Source organism: Panthera leo, chromosome A1 (genome assembly GCF_018350215.1).
Source record: "Panthera leo isolate Ple1 chromosome A1, P.leo_Ple1_pat1.1, whole genome shotgun sequence".
Taxonomy (NCBI): Eukaryota; Metazoa; Chordata; class Mammalia; order Carnivora; family Felidae; genus Panthera; species Panthera leo.
In genome coordinates this window covers 23,108,366-23,126,249 of record NC_056679.1, presented here as the reverse complement: position 1 = coordinate 23,126,249, position 17,884 = coordinate 23,108,366, and the positions used below count along the sequence as shown (strand labels likewise).

Genomic DNA, 17,884 nt, shown 5'->3' with positions numbered 1-17,884 from the left:
AATGACATATCAGATAAAGGGTTAGATCCAAAATTTATAAAGAACTTATCAGACTCAACACCCAAAAAACAAAGAATCCAATGAAGAAATGGGCAAAAGATATGAATAGACACTTCTCCAAAGACAACATCCAGATGGCTAACAGACACATGAAAAAATGTTCAACATCACTCATTATCAGGGAAATACAAATTAAAACCACAATGAGATACCAGTCAGAATGGCTAACATTAACAACTCAGGCAACAACAGATGTTGATGAGGATGCAGAGAAGGAGGATCTCTTTTGCACTGCTGGTGGGAAATGTAAACTGGTGCAGCCACTCTGGAAAACAGTAGGGAGGTTCCTCAAAAAATTAAAAATAGAACTACCCTGCGAGCCAGCAATTTCACTACTAGGTATTTATCCAAGGGATACAGATATGCTGTTTCAAAGGGGCACATGCACCCCAATGTTTGTAGCAGTGCTATCAACACTAGCCAAAGTATGGAAAGAGCCCAAATGTACATTGACAGATGAATGGATAAAGAAGATGTGGCATACACACACACACACACACACACACACACACACACACACACTGGAGTATTACTTGGCAATCAAAAAGAATAAAATCTTGCCATTTGCAATTGTGTGGATGGAACTAGAGGGTTTTTTGCTAAGTCAAATTAGTCAGAGAAAGACAAATATCATATGACTTCACTCATATGAGGAATTTAAGATACAAAACAGATGAACATAAGGGGAGGAAAGCAAAAATAATATATAAACAAAGAGGGGGATAAAACATAAGAGACTCTTAAATATAGAGAACAGAGGTTGCTGGAGGGGTTGTGGGAGGGGGGTGGGCTAAATGGGTAAGGGGCATTAAGGAAGACACTAGCTGGGATGAGCACTGGGTGTTAGGGGATGAATCACCGGAATCTACTCCTGAAATCATTGTTGCACCATATGCTTACTAACTTGGATGTAAATTAAAAAATAAATAAAATATAAAAAAAAATACCCAGCTCCATAAACATGCCAGGATATGAGTCATTCACAGGAGAGTATGAATTAATTGAATCTTCCTGTTTCCCTCAGCAGCCATGTTTCCATTGGATGGGCAGAGGGAGGTAGAAGGAGTGGTCTATAGCAAGGGTCCTGGTGAGATAGATACCATGGTGGTGGCCTCTGGGCAGAATTTAGGATATTAAGGTCTGGGCATTAAGGACAGGGGACCCAGAGGGCAGCCAAGGGGTAAGAAAAGGAGTAACAGCATGCTAATGGTAAATTACTCTGCCTCTTCCCGAAGTTTGCCTGGCACAGGTCAGTACCAAAGAAAAGTTAAGTTCCTTTCTCCACTCTGGACACCATGAATCCTATTCCACAAGAATTTCAGAATTAATTAGCATCATTAATTGAGTGACCTCATCTTCCAAAGATGTATACACACTGGCTTAGCACTATGCACACAAAACATGTTTTCTGAGGGAAAATGCCTTCAAATTTCCAAATCTCTGATTTACAAATTAATTTTCAGGATACCTCCTATCCAAAGGTTAAATATAACCTGAATCCTATTCAACTGATGCACAGAACCAATGAAAATACCAGGAAATACATTCCTACAAATGAGATTTTTTTACTGTGCATTGGTCCTTTCCCCAATACATTCAATTAGTAAAATAAACAAAACAATGACTTTCTCCATTATTTGCCAGTATTTCAATATTGGCGATTGAAATTGAATGATCTGATGTTTTAACTTAAATGTAATAGGTACTTTTCTTCCAGAGACTCTAAGTTCCTAATTCATCCTCATGTGAAATGAAATATGGATGACTTTCCACACAACCACAGAAACAGCAAAAACCACTTGCCCACTTGACAGAGAGATGTACAAGTCAATAGTGGGACCCAGTTTCCAGCTTAACACTTTTCTCCCCCGACTGGCCCAGGTTTCAACAATTACCAGCATGCAGACCTGTGTGGCCCATAAAGCCTTTCTCCCTGAACACCCATCTCGAGCAAATAAAACTTACAAAACACCTACTACAGGGGCATATGGGTGGCTTAGTCGGTTAAGCGTCCGACTTCAGCTCAGGTCATGATCTCATGGTCCGTGAGTTCAAGCCCCAGGTCGGGCTCTGTGCTGACAGCTCAGAGTCTGGAATCTGCTTTGGATTCTGTGTCTCCCTCTCTCTCTGCCCCTCCCCTGCTCTCGCTCTGTCTCTCAGAAATAAACATTTTTAAAAAAAAGCACCTACTAGGAGCCACTTTAAATGCCTTTCTTCTAATCCTAATGACAGTCTTTGAAATAGAAGCTATTGGCCCATTTTACAAATGGGAGAACTGAAGTTCAGCAAAGTAAGGGGTTTACCCAAAGTCACATGGCAAGCATATTGGGCTTAGGACTTGACCTCTACTGACACCATGCCACCTCCCAGGGCAGGATTTGGACAACAGGATACTCTAGGTGGGTGAAAGGAGAGGGAGAGTGAATACTGAGTGCTCAGTGCCCAGTTCATAACTGACCTGACAGTCAGGCTAGGTACCAGTCATGGGAAGACAGAAGGAGGCTCTCACTTCCCCCAGTGAAGATGACCTCAGCCCCAGGCCCCAACTTGCTTCTCACCTTATAGTATGGGCTCTGTTCCACCCTCACTACCATGCCTGGAATCTGTCATTGTATCTCCAACCCCAAGATGACCACAGAGACTCTTCAACAGACTCAAAGAGGCTAGGTTAGGACGATGTGACAGGAATGGCAGCTGCTATCAATGCTATGAAAGCTACATGGCATGTGACCATGAGCACAGAACAAGAGAGGGATCTTGTTTCTTCAGTGGTTTCTTGTTTCTCTATCATTGTGCACATGCCCCAATAACTCTTACAATAGCCCCTCAAAAATCCCCTTATATATCTTATGGAAATGTCATTATTTATGATCTTTTTCATTCCAATAAATCTCAATATGTTGGATTCTTCATTGAGCTTTACCACAAGAATTATGTAGAACGTAACATCAAGATAAAAATTGCAAATATATAAACCACTGATATATAAGTATGAACTCAATTTTACCTTTCTCTCTCCTTTTTTTTTTTTTTCCTAAAAATGACATGTATTTTCTCCTGGGTTGCTACCCAAATTCTCAATTAAGACAATGGTTCTTCTCTCTGGGAGCATATTCACATCACCTGGGGATATTTTATATGACACAGTGCCTGAGCCCCAATCCAGAAACAAGTGACTTAGTCTCAGGGATAGGAGGGCCTAGGTATTGCTTTAAAAATTCCTAGGTGTTTCAAAGAGGCTTCTAAGATTGGTAAGCTTTAGGGTAATGATGCTCATTTGCAGCACCTGGGGAGATTTTTAAACTACTGGTGCCTGATCCCACCCCCATGATTTCCACATAATTGGTCTGTAGTGAGCCTGGGAGTATTAGAGGAGCTCCCCAGGGGGCTCTAATGTCTGAGAATCACTAGAGAGCACAGAAGGGAGATTATCATCCAACAGAAAGCAATGGCAAATGAGGAGACGTAAAAGGAACAAAATTATTCATGCTCCTCTGAATAGTTGGAACCCAACACTTGTGTCCCCGCCTGTTCCCCTTCCAAATATACTAGTAGTGAAGAAAAAGATGGTTCCTCACACATCCACAGGCTGCCTTCTTTATATTCCCTCACAAGCACGGACCCCACTCTGCCATTTGGACAGGGTGTGTGGCCTCAGGCAATGGACTTAACTCCTGAAGTCTCAATCCTCCCCTCTGTAACATGGGCATGCTCACCACCTGCTGAGTAGTAGTGAGGACCTTAAAGGTGGCAATGCAGATAAAGTGATTAGCAAGAGACTCAACACATAGTAAGTGCTCAATCAGTAAGTGTTAGCTATTTTAATTACCAGTGGCCTTTTTAGTCTCTTTTTGATAATAATCACCAGTGATCATTAACACTCACCAGGCTTATTACACTCCAGGCACTCTTCAAGTGTTTAAAATATATTAATTCATTTTAAGCCTCACGATGACCTTATACATGAATCCAATTATGAGCCACATTTTATAGATGAGCAAATTGAGGCACAGAGGGGTGAGTGAGTAGTAGAGCCCATGTCTTCACATTACTGACTCCCACTTGCAGCAATGACTCTCACACCATTCTACGTGCAGCTAGCCGACCTCTCCAGTTACCTCTGCCGGCTCTCATTTCTATTCTCTGTGCTACAAGCCTGAAGTCTGAGGCACCACCTGGGATGTGACAGAGACAAACGAGGCCATGGATCATCCCAAGGTCCCTCCTCCAGCCCCTGTCCCCAGTGTCAGGGAGAGCTCAGTGCTTCCTTCCCTCTGTCCATCTTACAACTTCTTTGCAGGTTTAACCCTGCTAAGTTTACCTCTACCTTCTGTTTGTTGAGAGGCGTAACCAGAATAATTTGTGTGAAGGTACAGGCACAGTGTCTAGGACACAGTACTTTGAGCCAATAGGATGTCCCTGTTCCCCTTAATCAGTGTGACTTCTCAGATCTCTTGGGAATTATTTCCTCCTGAGCAGCATGCCTGTAAGTCCATCAGCCCAGTGAACAGCTATGCCTTTCACGTTGGCCCTACACATCGGCCTCTGGGCTGCCCACAGATCCAGCGCTGGGCAGTGGCAGCAAGCGTCGGAGGCGGTAGTCTGCAAAGGGAAGGGAACACGGCCCCACAGAGCCTTACAGAGACAGACACTGTCCCAGCACGCTGCCATCTGAGCGTCATTTCTTACCACCCCATCAGCCCGCTGGCCCCACCTACAAGCTGAATTAAGTCCTCCCCCATTGATCCACAGAGAGTCTGCAGAGAGCTCTGCCTTCCCCGACTTTGCACTCAACCAAGACTCAGATTCCAAACCTATCCTCCCGACCTCCCTGAGCCAGCCATTTAGATTTGTTGGTTCATTGTTGGCATTTTCCCCAAGCTGGCCCAGCTGTGTTCATCAATGCCAAAAATTACCAGTAATGTATTTTATTACTTCCTGATTGCCCAAACCTTTTATTTTAGCTTCCTAGATGCCAAGTTTTAAGTCACCGGGCAGTAACGTTGCCCCTTCTGAGTCATCCATTAACTTCTTGTTTTTAATGGCTCTGCTTTCTGTCTGGTACTTCTTTGTCCCTGAGCATCATTTTGGAAATTTTCCTGGCCTATTATTTTTAAGCCACAGAGTCTACAAAGCCCACCAGTTTAAGTATGGGTAAGAATTATTGCCACCTTCTAGAAATCACTTATGGGGAGGAAAGGTCACATAGGAAACTTTCCTGATAAAGGCTGGGTGGGTTTCTGAAGATGTGGAATGCTGTTTCCCCACGGTATCCAGGATAGCATTAGGAAATCCTTCTCTACAGAATAATCAAAGGTAGCCCAGCTCATCTGCAGGATTATCACACAGCAGGCGGCACAGTCCAACTGTGGGGGCTACAAGTGTAAACTCCATTGGTTCACTGTATAACTTAGTCGTGCTTCACTTCCTGACCTCAGTTCCCCATCTGCAAATGGAGATAACAATGGGATTTGCACGGAAATTAAAAGAGATCATGTATTTTCAATACGTGGCATGGAGCAGATGGTCAAGAAATTATTGCTGTGGTTACTATTACCATTTCCATTATCTTTTTGATGGTGACAGAATTCTCTAGGAAGCATCAAGAGCTAAGGGCTGGAAAACACCTCTGTAAACAGGGAGGCAGGACTAGATGAACGTGATGTTCTCTGACTCTGGTCAGTCACCATAGAAGAGGAAGCAGAGCAGTGCCTGGGTCCCTGGGCATTCCTGACCTCTCCTATCCCACTTGCCTACTCCTCAGCCCCCCTGTCCAGCTCCCTTCCCCCAGCCCCAACTCCTCCCCTCCTTTATCTCTCCAAGGTGCTGAAACATTAGATGGCCTCCTGGCTGTTCAGTGGGAAAACATACAGAGCTTATATTTTTCTGTCTTTAATATGAAGTATTTTAAAGACTAAAAATTCCAAGAAGGGGATGCCTGGGTGGCTCAGTGGGTTGAGCATCCGACTTTAGCTCAGGTCATGATCTCATGTCTCATGAGTTCAAGCCCTACGTCAGGCTCTGCGTTGACAGCCTGGAGCCTGCTTTGGATTCTGTGTCTCCCTTGCTCTCTGCCCCTCCCCCATGCTCACTTGCACTCTCTCAAAAAAAAAAAAAAAAAAAAATCCAAGAAGTACCTTAAACTATTAGCGGCTGGAGTGGGAGGGAGAAAATGTGGTCAGAGTGTGCTTTTCACTTTCAATTGAATATAATGTATAAGTTATTGTATAACATATATAACTTATGAGTGATTATGGCTAAAATTGGCTCTCTTCTTTGTATTTTTTCAGTATTCAAATATTTTAACCTAATTCATGCCTTTTGGGGATTAAATAAATGAGTAATAAAGATTTATCATTCCAATTAAATGAATTTTCCCTGATTCAGGAATTTCACTGTAGTAAAGCTTGCTTTCCTATATGATGAATATCCCAAGCTCTGTCTTTAAGCCTTGTGAGATGGCAGAGAAAATTCACTGGCATCATGAAAAAAACACAGAGGAAGTCTGAAGAGAGAGGAAGATACGATCTTTAGATAAAAAATGAGCACCCAGGCAGTGCCAGAGGTCAGAGGCCAGTAAGCTCCTCACCCTGCAATCCTCCTGCCTTCCTTCTCCAACACCCTGTATTCTAGAAGATCCTGTATCTATTTCCTTTTAGCACATTTTATAATCTCCTTTTGCAGTTAGAGTAATTATAAAGAAATTTACTTTCTCCATATTTGATACATGGGCTTGTCTATTAGCGGTGGACGCTTGACATATATAGACCAAGGCAGTGCTCTGTGTGTCCATCGTTGTGAGCACACTGATGAATCTGGAGTTTTTCTGAGCTAAGAGGTAGGTGCCATCGGTGCTAGTACTGTCTGTGTACCCCTAAAACAGAGTTCAGACCTAAGGGAACCTGCTATTTAAAAACCCAAGACCTAAGTTTATCTCAGTCCAGGTACTGCCATTTTGCCCAACGTTGCCACAGATACATTTCTCTGTATTCCTAATTTATCCCCATTAGCCAAGAATCGGTGTTTAGTCATCAAATCTAAATAAAAAAGGGTCCAAACCAAGTATAAATTGGTATACCTTTCTGGAGGGTAATTTGTCCATATCTACCTAGTAAAATAAAGGTAAAATTTGTTTTACTTCTATGAACTCACTTGCTTAAGTGTGCAGAAATAAAGTCACACATCCATTACAGCATGGTTTACAACAGAAACAGTAGGAACGACATAACTCCAAACATCCATACAATGGCATATATGCAATCTTTAAAAGGAATGAGGTATATCTCTAAATAGTGACGATGAAGATATCCAAAACACACTGTTAAGGGGGAAGGAAACAGTCCATTTACGTACTATAAACCTACATACAGGGGCGCCTGGGTGACAGTTGGTTCAGTGTCCGACTTCAGCTCAGGTCATGATCTCATGGTTTGTGAGTTCGAGACCCACATCCAGCAGAGCCCACTTCAGATGCTCTGTCACCCTCTCTCTCTGCCCCCCCCCCACTTGCACTTTCTCAAAAATAAACATTGAAAATAATAAAAAAAATAAACCTGCTTAAACAGAAAAGTAATTTGTTTTTATGCTCATAGAGACAGACAAAATGTAGAAAATATCTCATTTCACACAGTAAATTTTTTATATGTGGCTTAAAATGTTCCAGGCTCTGTTTTAAGCTCTTTATAAACACTAACTCATTTAATCCTCATGACTGCCTTTGACATAGGTACTACTTAACCATCGGCATTTCAGATAAGGATCAGTAGCCTCAGAAAGCCCAAGGTCATAACAAGATCCTGACTCAGGCAGTTTGGCCCAGCACCTTTTTTGTTGTTGTTGTTGTTATTTTTTAGGGTTTTTTTGTTTTGTTTGATTTGGTTTGGTTTTTTTTGAGAGAGAGCAGAGGAGGGGCAGAGAAAGAGGGAGAGAGAGAATCCCAAGCAGGCTCTGCACTGTCAGCACAGAGCCTGATGTGGGGCTCAAACTCGGGGACTGTGATGTGAGAACAGGGCCTGAGCCAAAATCAAGAGTTGGATGCCTAACCAACTGAGCCACCCAGGCACCCCAGCATCTTTTTAACAATTACAGAATGCCCCTTCTTTCCAGTACTCCTCTAATTTTTCGTATACCAGCAGTTATTGCTTTTATTTTAAAATTTAAGAATTAAGAGAAAAAAGTGGGGTGCCTGGGTGGCTCAGTCAGTTAGGTGTCCAGCTCTTGGTCTCAGCTTAGGTCATGATCTCATGGGTTGGTGAGTTCAAGGCCCGCATTGGGCTCTACACTGACAGCACAGAGCCTGCTTGGGATTCTCTCTCCCTCTCTCTCTGCTCCTCACCCACTCTCTCTCTCTCTCTCTCTCAAATAAATAAACTTTAAAAAGAGAGAGAAAAAAGAGTCTACATCCATTTGGGGCATTATCAGTTTTTGTTATAAGGCATAAACATGCATTCCTGCTTCAGGAGTCAGAGGTTTAGAACAGAATTCAGAAATATGAGCAGGTTATTTGCCTTTTAAGTTATAAAAATGGCAAAATTTGTTTCAACTCTTGATACTTACTGAAATCTAGCCCAAGAAAACAAGTGGTTTCAGAGACCCTGCTTTTGGAGATACATCCATGAGACCCTGAAAGCCCCAAGCCAAAGAGCTCTCCACTCACGTCTCCGTTCATCAAGAAGGCCAGGCGCAGGTGGGGAGAAGTGGGTCTCACTGGGGAGCTGCAGTGCCCCGCACTGACTGTGGATACCCGCACGCCAAGCAGGTCTTAAGAATTTCATAGTAATCGCCCTGCCCTCTAAGGTGGGCACTTAAGTTATTGGAAATGAATCACAACCTACCTCCTAGTGGTGGTTTTGGCATCTACAAGCTGGGGGACTATTACTGTTGCTCTACTTAACTGATGACATCACACAAGAAGGTCTATTAGATGTACTCACGGGTGTGTAAGAGAAAGTGGACAACAACAAACAAGAAAATGTAATCAGCTGGTAAACAAAGGAGAGGAAGCTTCAGTCAAAAGGATCAGACTGAGGAAGGGAACACCCCCAAGCCCCATGTATGGGACCAAAGGAGAGTAGATGAATGAGGTAAGTGATTCCCAGGTACACTCGGGTCTGGTGGGGAGGGGCCACAAAACAGCCAGGAACTTTGGATGTAAATAACAAGAACCACGGCAGCTTACAGAAAAGAGGGTGGGTGCAGTATTGCAAGGGTGAATGGAAGCCAGTGGCCATTCACAGCCAGGTAAGAACCAAACTGGAAACTAGAAATCCAGCAGTCACCCCAGTTGCAGAATTCTCAGACCTGCCAAAATTCCAGGCGGTGGATATTCTTTAGCACACCTACATGGCAGAAGCAAGTGGTGTTTCTATTCGGTCATCTTCCCCAGGCTTCCAAAAATCAAGAGACAGTTCCAACATCTAAATCAAGTTGGCAGTGTCCTTGGCTCCCTGAATTATTTTGCAATCTGCAGCTCACACCTCTTAGCCTTCCTGACAGGAGAAAAGAGAGAGACAGCATTTCCGTTTCTCTGTGTGATGCCAACTTCTTATCTCTTCTCACTTCTATCTCCCTTCTTTCCTCTATGACATTTCTTTGGCTGCCCAAAAAGTCATTTACAGTCTCCCTTATGGCATCGCTGGCCCCCTCCCTCAGCCATGAACCTTCCCCATGGTACATTTCTGTAATGGTTTAATGGATTGCTCAGAGTGGGATCATTCTGCAGTCTACATTCGGGCGTGACTGCCCCCACAGCTGCAGCTCCCAGGGCCCACGAGTGACCCAGCTGCACTGTGGAAAGCAGGGTCCAGAAACCTGAGTACAAATCTCATTTCAGGAGTCCTAGTTTTCACCTGAGGACCTATCATAGCTAGGTTTCTACTAACAGCAGATCCTAAAACAAGGACTCGCTGTGGGTAGTTTATTTGGGAGGCGATCCCAGGAAGCAGAAATGGGGTGGGGATGGTGGTGGGGAGACGGATTATGACAAAGTGAAAAATTCAAGCTAAGAGTATGTTATCCAGCCTGCCTCTGAAGGCAATGGGAGCTCTGTTTTGTTGGGAACCTCTGACAAGTGTTCAGATCCTCCCAGAATTACCATCCTAAAGAGTGGGAGGCTGAAGTTGGAGCCACAGACCCCATACCTCTTCCTTCAAAGACTGTCCTAGGGGTCTGTATGCATCTTTACTTTCTAGTTGCTCCTATGCATGGACCAAGAGGGCTCCTACAATTTTAAAGGCCTCTGAAGTAGAAAGGAAAAAAAAAAGAAAAGCTAAGCTTGGAGCAAGATGCCTTTAGCAGAAGCAAGTAAGAACTTGCAGTAAATTCCACTGCGTTGCAGCCAAATTCAAGAGTTGGCCGAAGGGGATGGGACACAAAACCTGGGCTGGGATAGGTCTTTAACTGCTCAAAGGAACACATACATGTAGTTTAAAAAAACTCAAGTAGAGGGGCGCCTGGGTGGCGCAGTCGGTTAAGCCTCCGACTTCAGCCAGGTCACGATCTCGCGGTCCGTGAGTTCGAGCCCCGCTTCAGGCTCTGGGCCGATGGCTCGGAGCCTGGAGCCTGTTTCCGATTCTGTGTCTCCCTCTCTCTCTGCCCCTCCCCCGTTCATGCTCTGTCTCTCTCTGTCCCAAAAATAAATTAAAAAAAAAAAAAAGTTGAAAAAAAAAAATAAAAAAACTCAAGTAGAGAAGAGTGTCCAGATCTTCCTGGACTTACAATGGGTTATAACCCGATAAACCCATTGTAAATGGAAACTGTCATAAATTGAAAACGCATTTATGCACGTAACCTACCAAACATCACAGCTTAGCCTAGCCGAACTTCAACGTGCTCAGAACAGTGCCCACAATTTGGCAAAATCATCTGACGCAAAGCCTATGTTGTAATAAAGTATTGAATATCTCATGGCACTGATTGAGTACTATACTGAAAGTGGCAAACAGAATGGTTGCCTGGGTGCAGAACGCTTGTAAGTGTATCAGTGGTTCACCCTGGTGATGGCAGGGCTGACCGGGAGCTGCCGCTGCCCAGCATCACAAGACAGGATCGCTCGGCGTAACGCTGGCCCAAGAAAATATCAAAATTCAAAGTTCGAAGTATAACCTCTACTCAATGCATATCACTTTTGTCCCATTGTTAAGTCAAAAATCGAGGCCTAAACAAAAGCCTAAGTCTAAGGGCCCCTGGGTGGCTCAGTCGGTTGAGCATCCAACTTTGGCTCAGGTCATGATTTCATGGTCTGTGAGTCTGAGCCCCGCATCAGGCTCTCTGCTGTCGGCACAGAGGCCACTTCAGAGCCTCAGTCCCTGTCTGTCTCTCCCTGCCCCTCCAGAGCTCATGCTCTCTTTCTCTCAAAAATAAATAAACATTAAAAAAAAAAAAAACTAAGTCAAAGCATCATAAATCGGGGATCACCTGAATAGTAAAAAGCAGGAATTTCATACTTCCCCTCCCCAGGCCAAAGCCTCCTTCCCAGAGTCACCCCCCTTAGAACCATTACTGCCTTTTCTGTGAGTTACCTCCAATGACCTCCGTTTCTTACTCTTCCGCCAAAGAAATGTATTGGAATCATCCCTCGTCTCCATACCAAGGATTTCTCATGAAGCTTTGGGGTTTTTCCCCCCAATCCACCTTTTTGCCCAAGGAATCACAAATAAGATAATGAGAGAAGGATTTGACCCAGCTTAGCTCTTCACATGCAGTCATTTATGCCTCATCAGGGTTAGGAAGTACTTGGATTCACACAGTTTTATTTCCATGCCTGAGATGCCTACAGGAAACATACAGAGCTGTGGTGATGCCAAGGCAGAATCCCAGAGCAGCAAATAAATGGAATTACGTATCTGGAAATTGGTGCCACAGATATGCAAATTGCTTTGGGTGACCATCGATTCCAACAAGAATTGAATTTCGGAAACTACTATACCCAACACAAGGAAATATTTGACCACATGACAGGTTTTCTGTGAAGACTCAGACCTTCTCTTTATCCAGACAGCCTAGAGCATCATCTCATAGTGTGACGAAGGTGATATGTCTACGGCAGAGGTATACTCTGAATTTGCCGGGACAAACACAATTGCAGATATTCTATCCAAATGGCTTATGGGGGTCCTTGTTAGACCACAAATATGGTGGCACAAGATATTAATGATCAAAAGAAGTGAACCTAGCCCTAGCATAAGAGTTCAGCCCAGCAGCTGTGTACTAAACTGTCTTGACACACTCTCAGCATTGCCACACTTAGCATACATTTATGATTCTGAGCAAATTACTTAACCACTCGGTGCTTGGATTACTCATCAGTAAATAAAGGGTAATAGTAACATCTACTTCAAAAGGTCATTATAGGGGCACCCTGGGTGGCTCAGTTGATTAACAGTCCGACTTTGGCCTAGGTCATGATCTCGATGATCCCGAGCCCCACATCAGGCTCTGTGCTGACAGCTCAGAGCCTGGAGCCCGTTTCAGTTTCTGTGTCTTCCTCTCTCTGCCCCTCCCCTGCTCATGCTCTCTCTCTCTCTCTCTCAAAAGTAAATAAACATTTTAAAAAAAATTTTTTAAAGATCATTATAAGGATTAGGTGAGATAGCACAATACTTCTCCATCCACCCTGGGTGAAAGAACATATTTCTAAAATTTTCAGTCTGATGTGGACTAATACTCTTAAAAACACAATAAAAATAGCCACCATATAGCAATGACAAAGGCAAACTGCTAAACACAAATACCCAGTTCCCACTTCCCTCGTGTTAAACAGGTTACAAGCTTTTATCAATCATCACCAGTCTGAGGACCACACTTAGAGTAACACCGCAATCAATCGCATCCATAAAGGGCTTGGCATCGTGTCTGGTATGCTGTAAGTGTTCGACAAGTGTTGGCTTTTTTAATTAACATTACCTGAGATATATCCAATTTTATGGTAAATGCTTTTGCTGATGTGAACCATGTTGTCGGAAGCTGTCTCTGCTGAGCAGGAGGAGAGCAGGGGAGAGCTGAGCTGTCTGAGTAGCAAATTAAAAACAACAAGCCAAAATGAAATAAGAGTGAAGCCTTTAATCACTCACTGTGATAGCAAAAGCAAGAGGCTAACCTGCAGGAAGCAGCCAACTCTCCCATTCCATTCTCCCCCACAGAACAGTGCTCTAGTTGGAGAGACTGGCGAATCAGCACAGATGTGGAGTGGGGGTGGGGCATCTCACTGCCTGGGGAGCCCAGAACAAAAGTCTTCTGCAGTTTAATGGACCTGGAGTTCACAGGAGAGGGGAGGGCTGGAAGTTGAAAAGAACAGGGTATTGAATCTGAGGGCAGAGGACAGTATCTTCAAGGTTTCCCAATTAGAAGACCTCCAAATGCAAGTCCTGGCCTAGAATGCAGGCCTGCATAACAGCATGGCTGGCCAAGAGGCCCTGAGTCCTGACCGTAACTCCCTTCACAGACTGCAGTGCACTGGCTGTACATCAAGTCTATGTGGGAAGGGTATATCAGTCGGGATTCTCCAGGGAAACAGAACAGAATGGATGTGTTCACTACACAGCAATGCATAGCATAAAAAAAAAAAAAAAAAAAATGTGTTTATACATATTTACATAAAGAGATTTATTTTAAGGTACTGGCTCATGTGATTTTGAAGGCTGAAAAGTCCCACTGTCTGCTGTGTGCAAGCTAGAGTCCTAGGTAGGCCAGTGGTGTAAGTTGAAGGTCTGACAGCTGGAGAACCCATGGAGTAGATCCCAGTCCAACCGGGAGCCCAAGGCAGGGAAGGATTGATGTGGAAATCCAACCAATCAAGCAGAGAGAGAATTCAACCTTCTTCTGCCTCCAAGTTTTATTCACACCCTCAAGGGATTGGATGTTGCCCGCCCACATGGGGAGGGCCATCTGCTTTACTCACTCTACCAATTCAAATGCTAATTTCTCCCAGAACCATCTTTGCTGATGTATCTAGAAATAATGTTTAATCTGATATCTCTGGGCAGCCCATGGTCCAGTCGGGTTGACACACAAAATTAAACATCACAAAGGGTAATTTTCCTTCCCAAAGCCTCCTAGATAAAGCCTTTGTAATTGCCTGTGGTCTAGCCTGAAAAATATCACACCTAGGGTTTTTAGGCCAGGAACTGAGCTCCTCACTGTGATCAAGGTTCTGACCCAAGAAAGGGCAAAATTTGAATGACAAACACTGCTCTTTGAGGTAGCCTTTTTAGAAGAATACTCTGACTCAACAAATGACCTTGTTTTAGGATAAGTCTTTCGCAACACAGGTGTTTGAAAATCAACAGATAACACCATTTAGGAATTTCAACTAGAAAACAAACGCAAATTCTAAGAATAATTTGAACAAAAAGAAGCTTTAAATTATGATGAGAAGTGACATAGCAAAACTCTGCTCTTTATTCTAAGGAATAGTTCTTAAAAATCATTCCATGAACAACCAACTTGGTTATTATAACTTTCCAAACAATATTTCTAATTACAGGAATCTCATGAGGTTTGCCCAGTAATTTAGTAGCGATGATTCTATCATTGCCTACTTCTTCAGTCTCTTCCTATGATTAAGATATTCTTTTTAAGAATGACCTCACCCGGTTGGGTGAAACTGAAATGTATGTCATAAAAGTAGTAAGGGATAAAAATTGGGAAACTTTACCTGGGAAAAGAAACTTAGAAGGACCAGGAAATGATGACACAACAGCTATCTTTAATATTTCCTGTATTAGATGTATTCAAAGAGAAATTAACTGGGACCAACGAATAAAAGTAAGAGAGAAGCATTATTTGAGCTACACATACACAAACACGAATATTTTAATATAGGAACATTCAAGAGTTTTTAAGAATAGGCCACCTAATGAGAAAACCATATATCTGCAGCTCCAAGAATTTTTTAATGATAACTGATGAAGTTCTGGGGTGATGGGAGTTTCTTGGGGTCCAGAGCTGACAGCCAAGAAAGAATTCTTGAAGACATCTTTGGTGCAAAAGGAGATTTTATTAAAGTATGGGGACAGGACCCATCGGCAGGAAAAGCTGCATGGGGTCTTGATGGGTAACTCATTATATACTCTTAGGTTGGGAGGGGGTCAGGGATACAGCAAATCTCCAAGGAATTTTGGAAGCAAGGTTTCTAGGACCCTGAGGGGCTTACTGTTGCTAGGGAAACACCATTTATTACAGTTGAATAAAACTTCAGTCAAGAGACCCTTCAGACCCCTATGGGGGGGCCATAAGCTTGGAGCAAGATTGCCAGCATACATCCTAAGGCAGTTGAGGTAGATTTACTGGATCCTGCAGGTTGGGACAATATTACACCAAGGTTCTCTTTTGTCCCCAGCAAAGTGTCATCATTGAGGCAGCTGAGCTCCTACTTGTCAGTGGGCCGTAGGCAGTAAGGGTATTTAGTTTTTCATTTGCCTTAGTTTCCCACATCACCATGGCAAGCACTTAACCCCTTTCCTTTGTTCTTGGGTAGCCAGGAGTGCCCAAGGAATATCGCATGTATTCCACATGGGGAGGAGGGGAGGTTGTGCCAGCCTGTCCCATGCTCCCTCATCAATAACAATGGTGATGGGTGGATTAAAGCATGAATACAAAAAAAAAACACACACCAAAGGTTTTATCAATTTTATTTGTCCAAAGGTCATCATAATATTGATCAAGTTGATGAAACAAGGAGAAATAACAAAAATAAACTGGTCTCAAAACAGTTGAGATCTATCTGATAGGGGAAAATTATGTGATAAGATGGCCGACGGGACTGATCTGGGAATTCCTGTTCCTGTCCAAAGACTCTCCTGCCAGGTTCTTCTTCCTGCTCCGCTTGCCGCATGCACCAAATCGCCACTAATGTGGAAGTAACAGACTATAAATTGTCCCCCATGCTTAAGTTCAGGGATCAGACCTCTGGAGAATGATCTCCTCTGAGCCTGCTGGTGTGAAATAAACCTCCTGCCTTCCAAGATCTCCAAGTGCCGCTTGGTTATTCCGCTGGCTGATCCAGACCAGGTTCCATAACATATTCAATACTCATTTCTAAATTTGGACTCAGGATTTACCTCATAGATAGCAGCTCTTAACTGGTATGTCAATTTGTATTTAACTTGTATTTGAACACTTGCATGAAAAATATATTTTCATAAAGTTAGGCAGAAAAGAATGTTACCCAAACTTTAGCTATATGAATTTCGTAATAGTTCTAGAATTAATTACTGACTTTTAGCATTACAGAGATTCTGTATCACCTTAAAAGTCTTAATTATCCCTCAGCATCATCAAATCCCCTCCAAACTAAGCCAAAGAATTCATCACGTCCTGAGGCTTGCATTTCAAAGACTATTGCAGAAACTTAATGTAAAATTCATATGCTTCAAATGTCTGTGAATTTGTTCTGAAATTGGGTCTTCATTTCCATAAAATAACTCTGGAATGCCACAAAGCATGTGATTCTACTGAGCTGAGGGACAGTTCAGCAAGAGGAAATGAGCATAGTCTCCAACTAGCATCTCTAAAAATCACTCGTGCACCAGTTAGAATGTTCTCAGTAGCTAGAAACAGAAAACTCAACTTAAACTGGCTCACACATTGAACAAGACTTATTGGCTCACATAACTTACAACTCAAAGCTGGCACATTTCTTAGGCATGATTTGTTCAAGACTCCAGCTCAATATCTCTGCACTTCTCTTTATGGTTATCTCGTGTGTGAACTTCAAGATAGCTTCACAATAGGACACAATGATGCCAGGAATTCCAGTCTTTATATCCATATTCTTCATCATCCATGAGAGAGAGAGAGAGAGAAAGGGCAAGAGAGAGAGAGAGAAAAGAGAGAAAGAGAATGGGTTTTCCTATGTCCTGGAACTCTAGTAAATTTTCTAAGGGTCACGTTGATTACGCAACCTCTGAACCAACCCCTGGGACTATGGGAATGTCACGCACTGAATGGCTTAAACCGGGTGGTCTGAAACAATTGTGGGAGCAGAGGGGGCAGGGCAAGGTCTGGATTTGCAACATTTGCCAATTTCGGTGGTATAAATGCTTCCTCCCCAGCCAATGTGATGAGAGAAAGAGAGAAAATTTTAAAAATTAAAAAAAAATAAAAAGAACATGAAGAATGCCAGTGATATTGTCAAAGAGAAGGAAGAAGTAACAGTTTGAAAGCCCTGGGGGAAAAATAATGCCTTTTCCTGATGGTATCCTACTGAGGTAAATCCACTTGACAAAATGGTCACATACATAAAGACTACAATAATAGATTCCTAAAATATTAACAATTGTTTTTTCTTGGTGGTGGAATTACAAATAACCTTCATATTTTGTGAATATACAACATACCATTTTTACAATAGAAAAAAAGCAATAAGTTCTTAATATTACTTGCAAAACAAAACCAAAGCTCATCCAGGAACAGATGCCAGAACTCAGCACTCCCACTGCAGCATTTTCTATTAAATTACATGGCATCAATCAACAAGCATTCCTTTCATGCAACGGAATAGAATGAAATTGTTTAGGAAAGGAAAGGCTGCTTTGCCACATTATAAGTTTGCTTTTTCTGCAATAGTCATGCAAATATTTATAGATCACCCTTTATCTGCCATAATAGTTTCCATGAATTGTTCCAAAACAATTTAGTTGGCATTCATCTTTTTAATAATATTCTAAAATTTTAATTGGAATAAAAATCATCAAAACGAGTATGTTTTACAGATTAATCATCTCACTCAACTATCACAGCAGTGCTAACTCAGAACTGCAAGTCACAAAAGATTAGGAAAAAATGATGAAGTTGATGGACCAGCAAAACTATCTATTAATTATAT

At 42.6% G+C, this 17,884-nt stretch overlaps 1 long non-coding RNA gene across 1 annotated transcript; it reads left to right on the top strand.

Annotated features, from left to right (window-relative positions):
- The first annotated feature begins 9,032 nt into the window (after window positions 1-9,032).
- On the top strand, window positions 9,033-16,024 carry LOC122198907. Its single transcript, XR_006193215.1, has 3 exons — window positions 9,033-9,143; window positions 12,821-12,922; window positions 15,703-16,024. It is a non-coding gene; the product is annotated as an uncharacterized LOC122198907 (long non-coding RNA).
- Window positions 16,025-17,884: the final 1,860 nt, after the last annotated feature.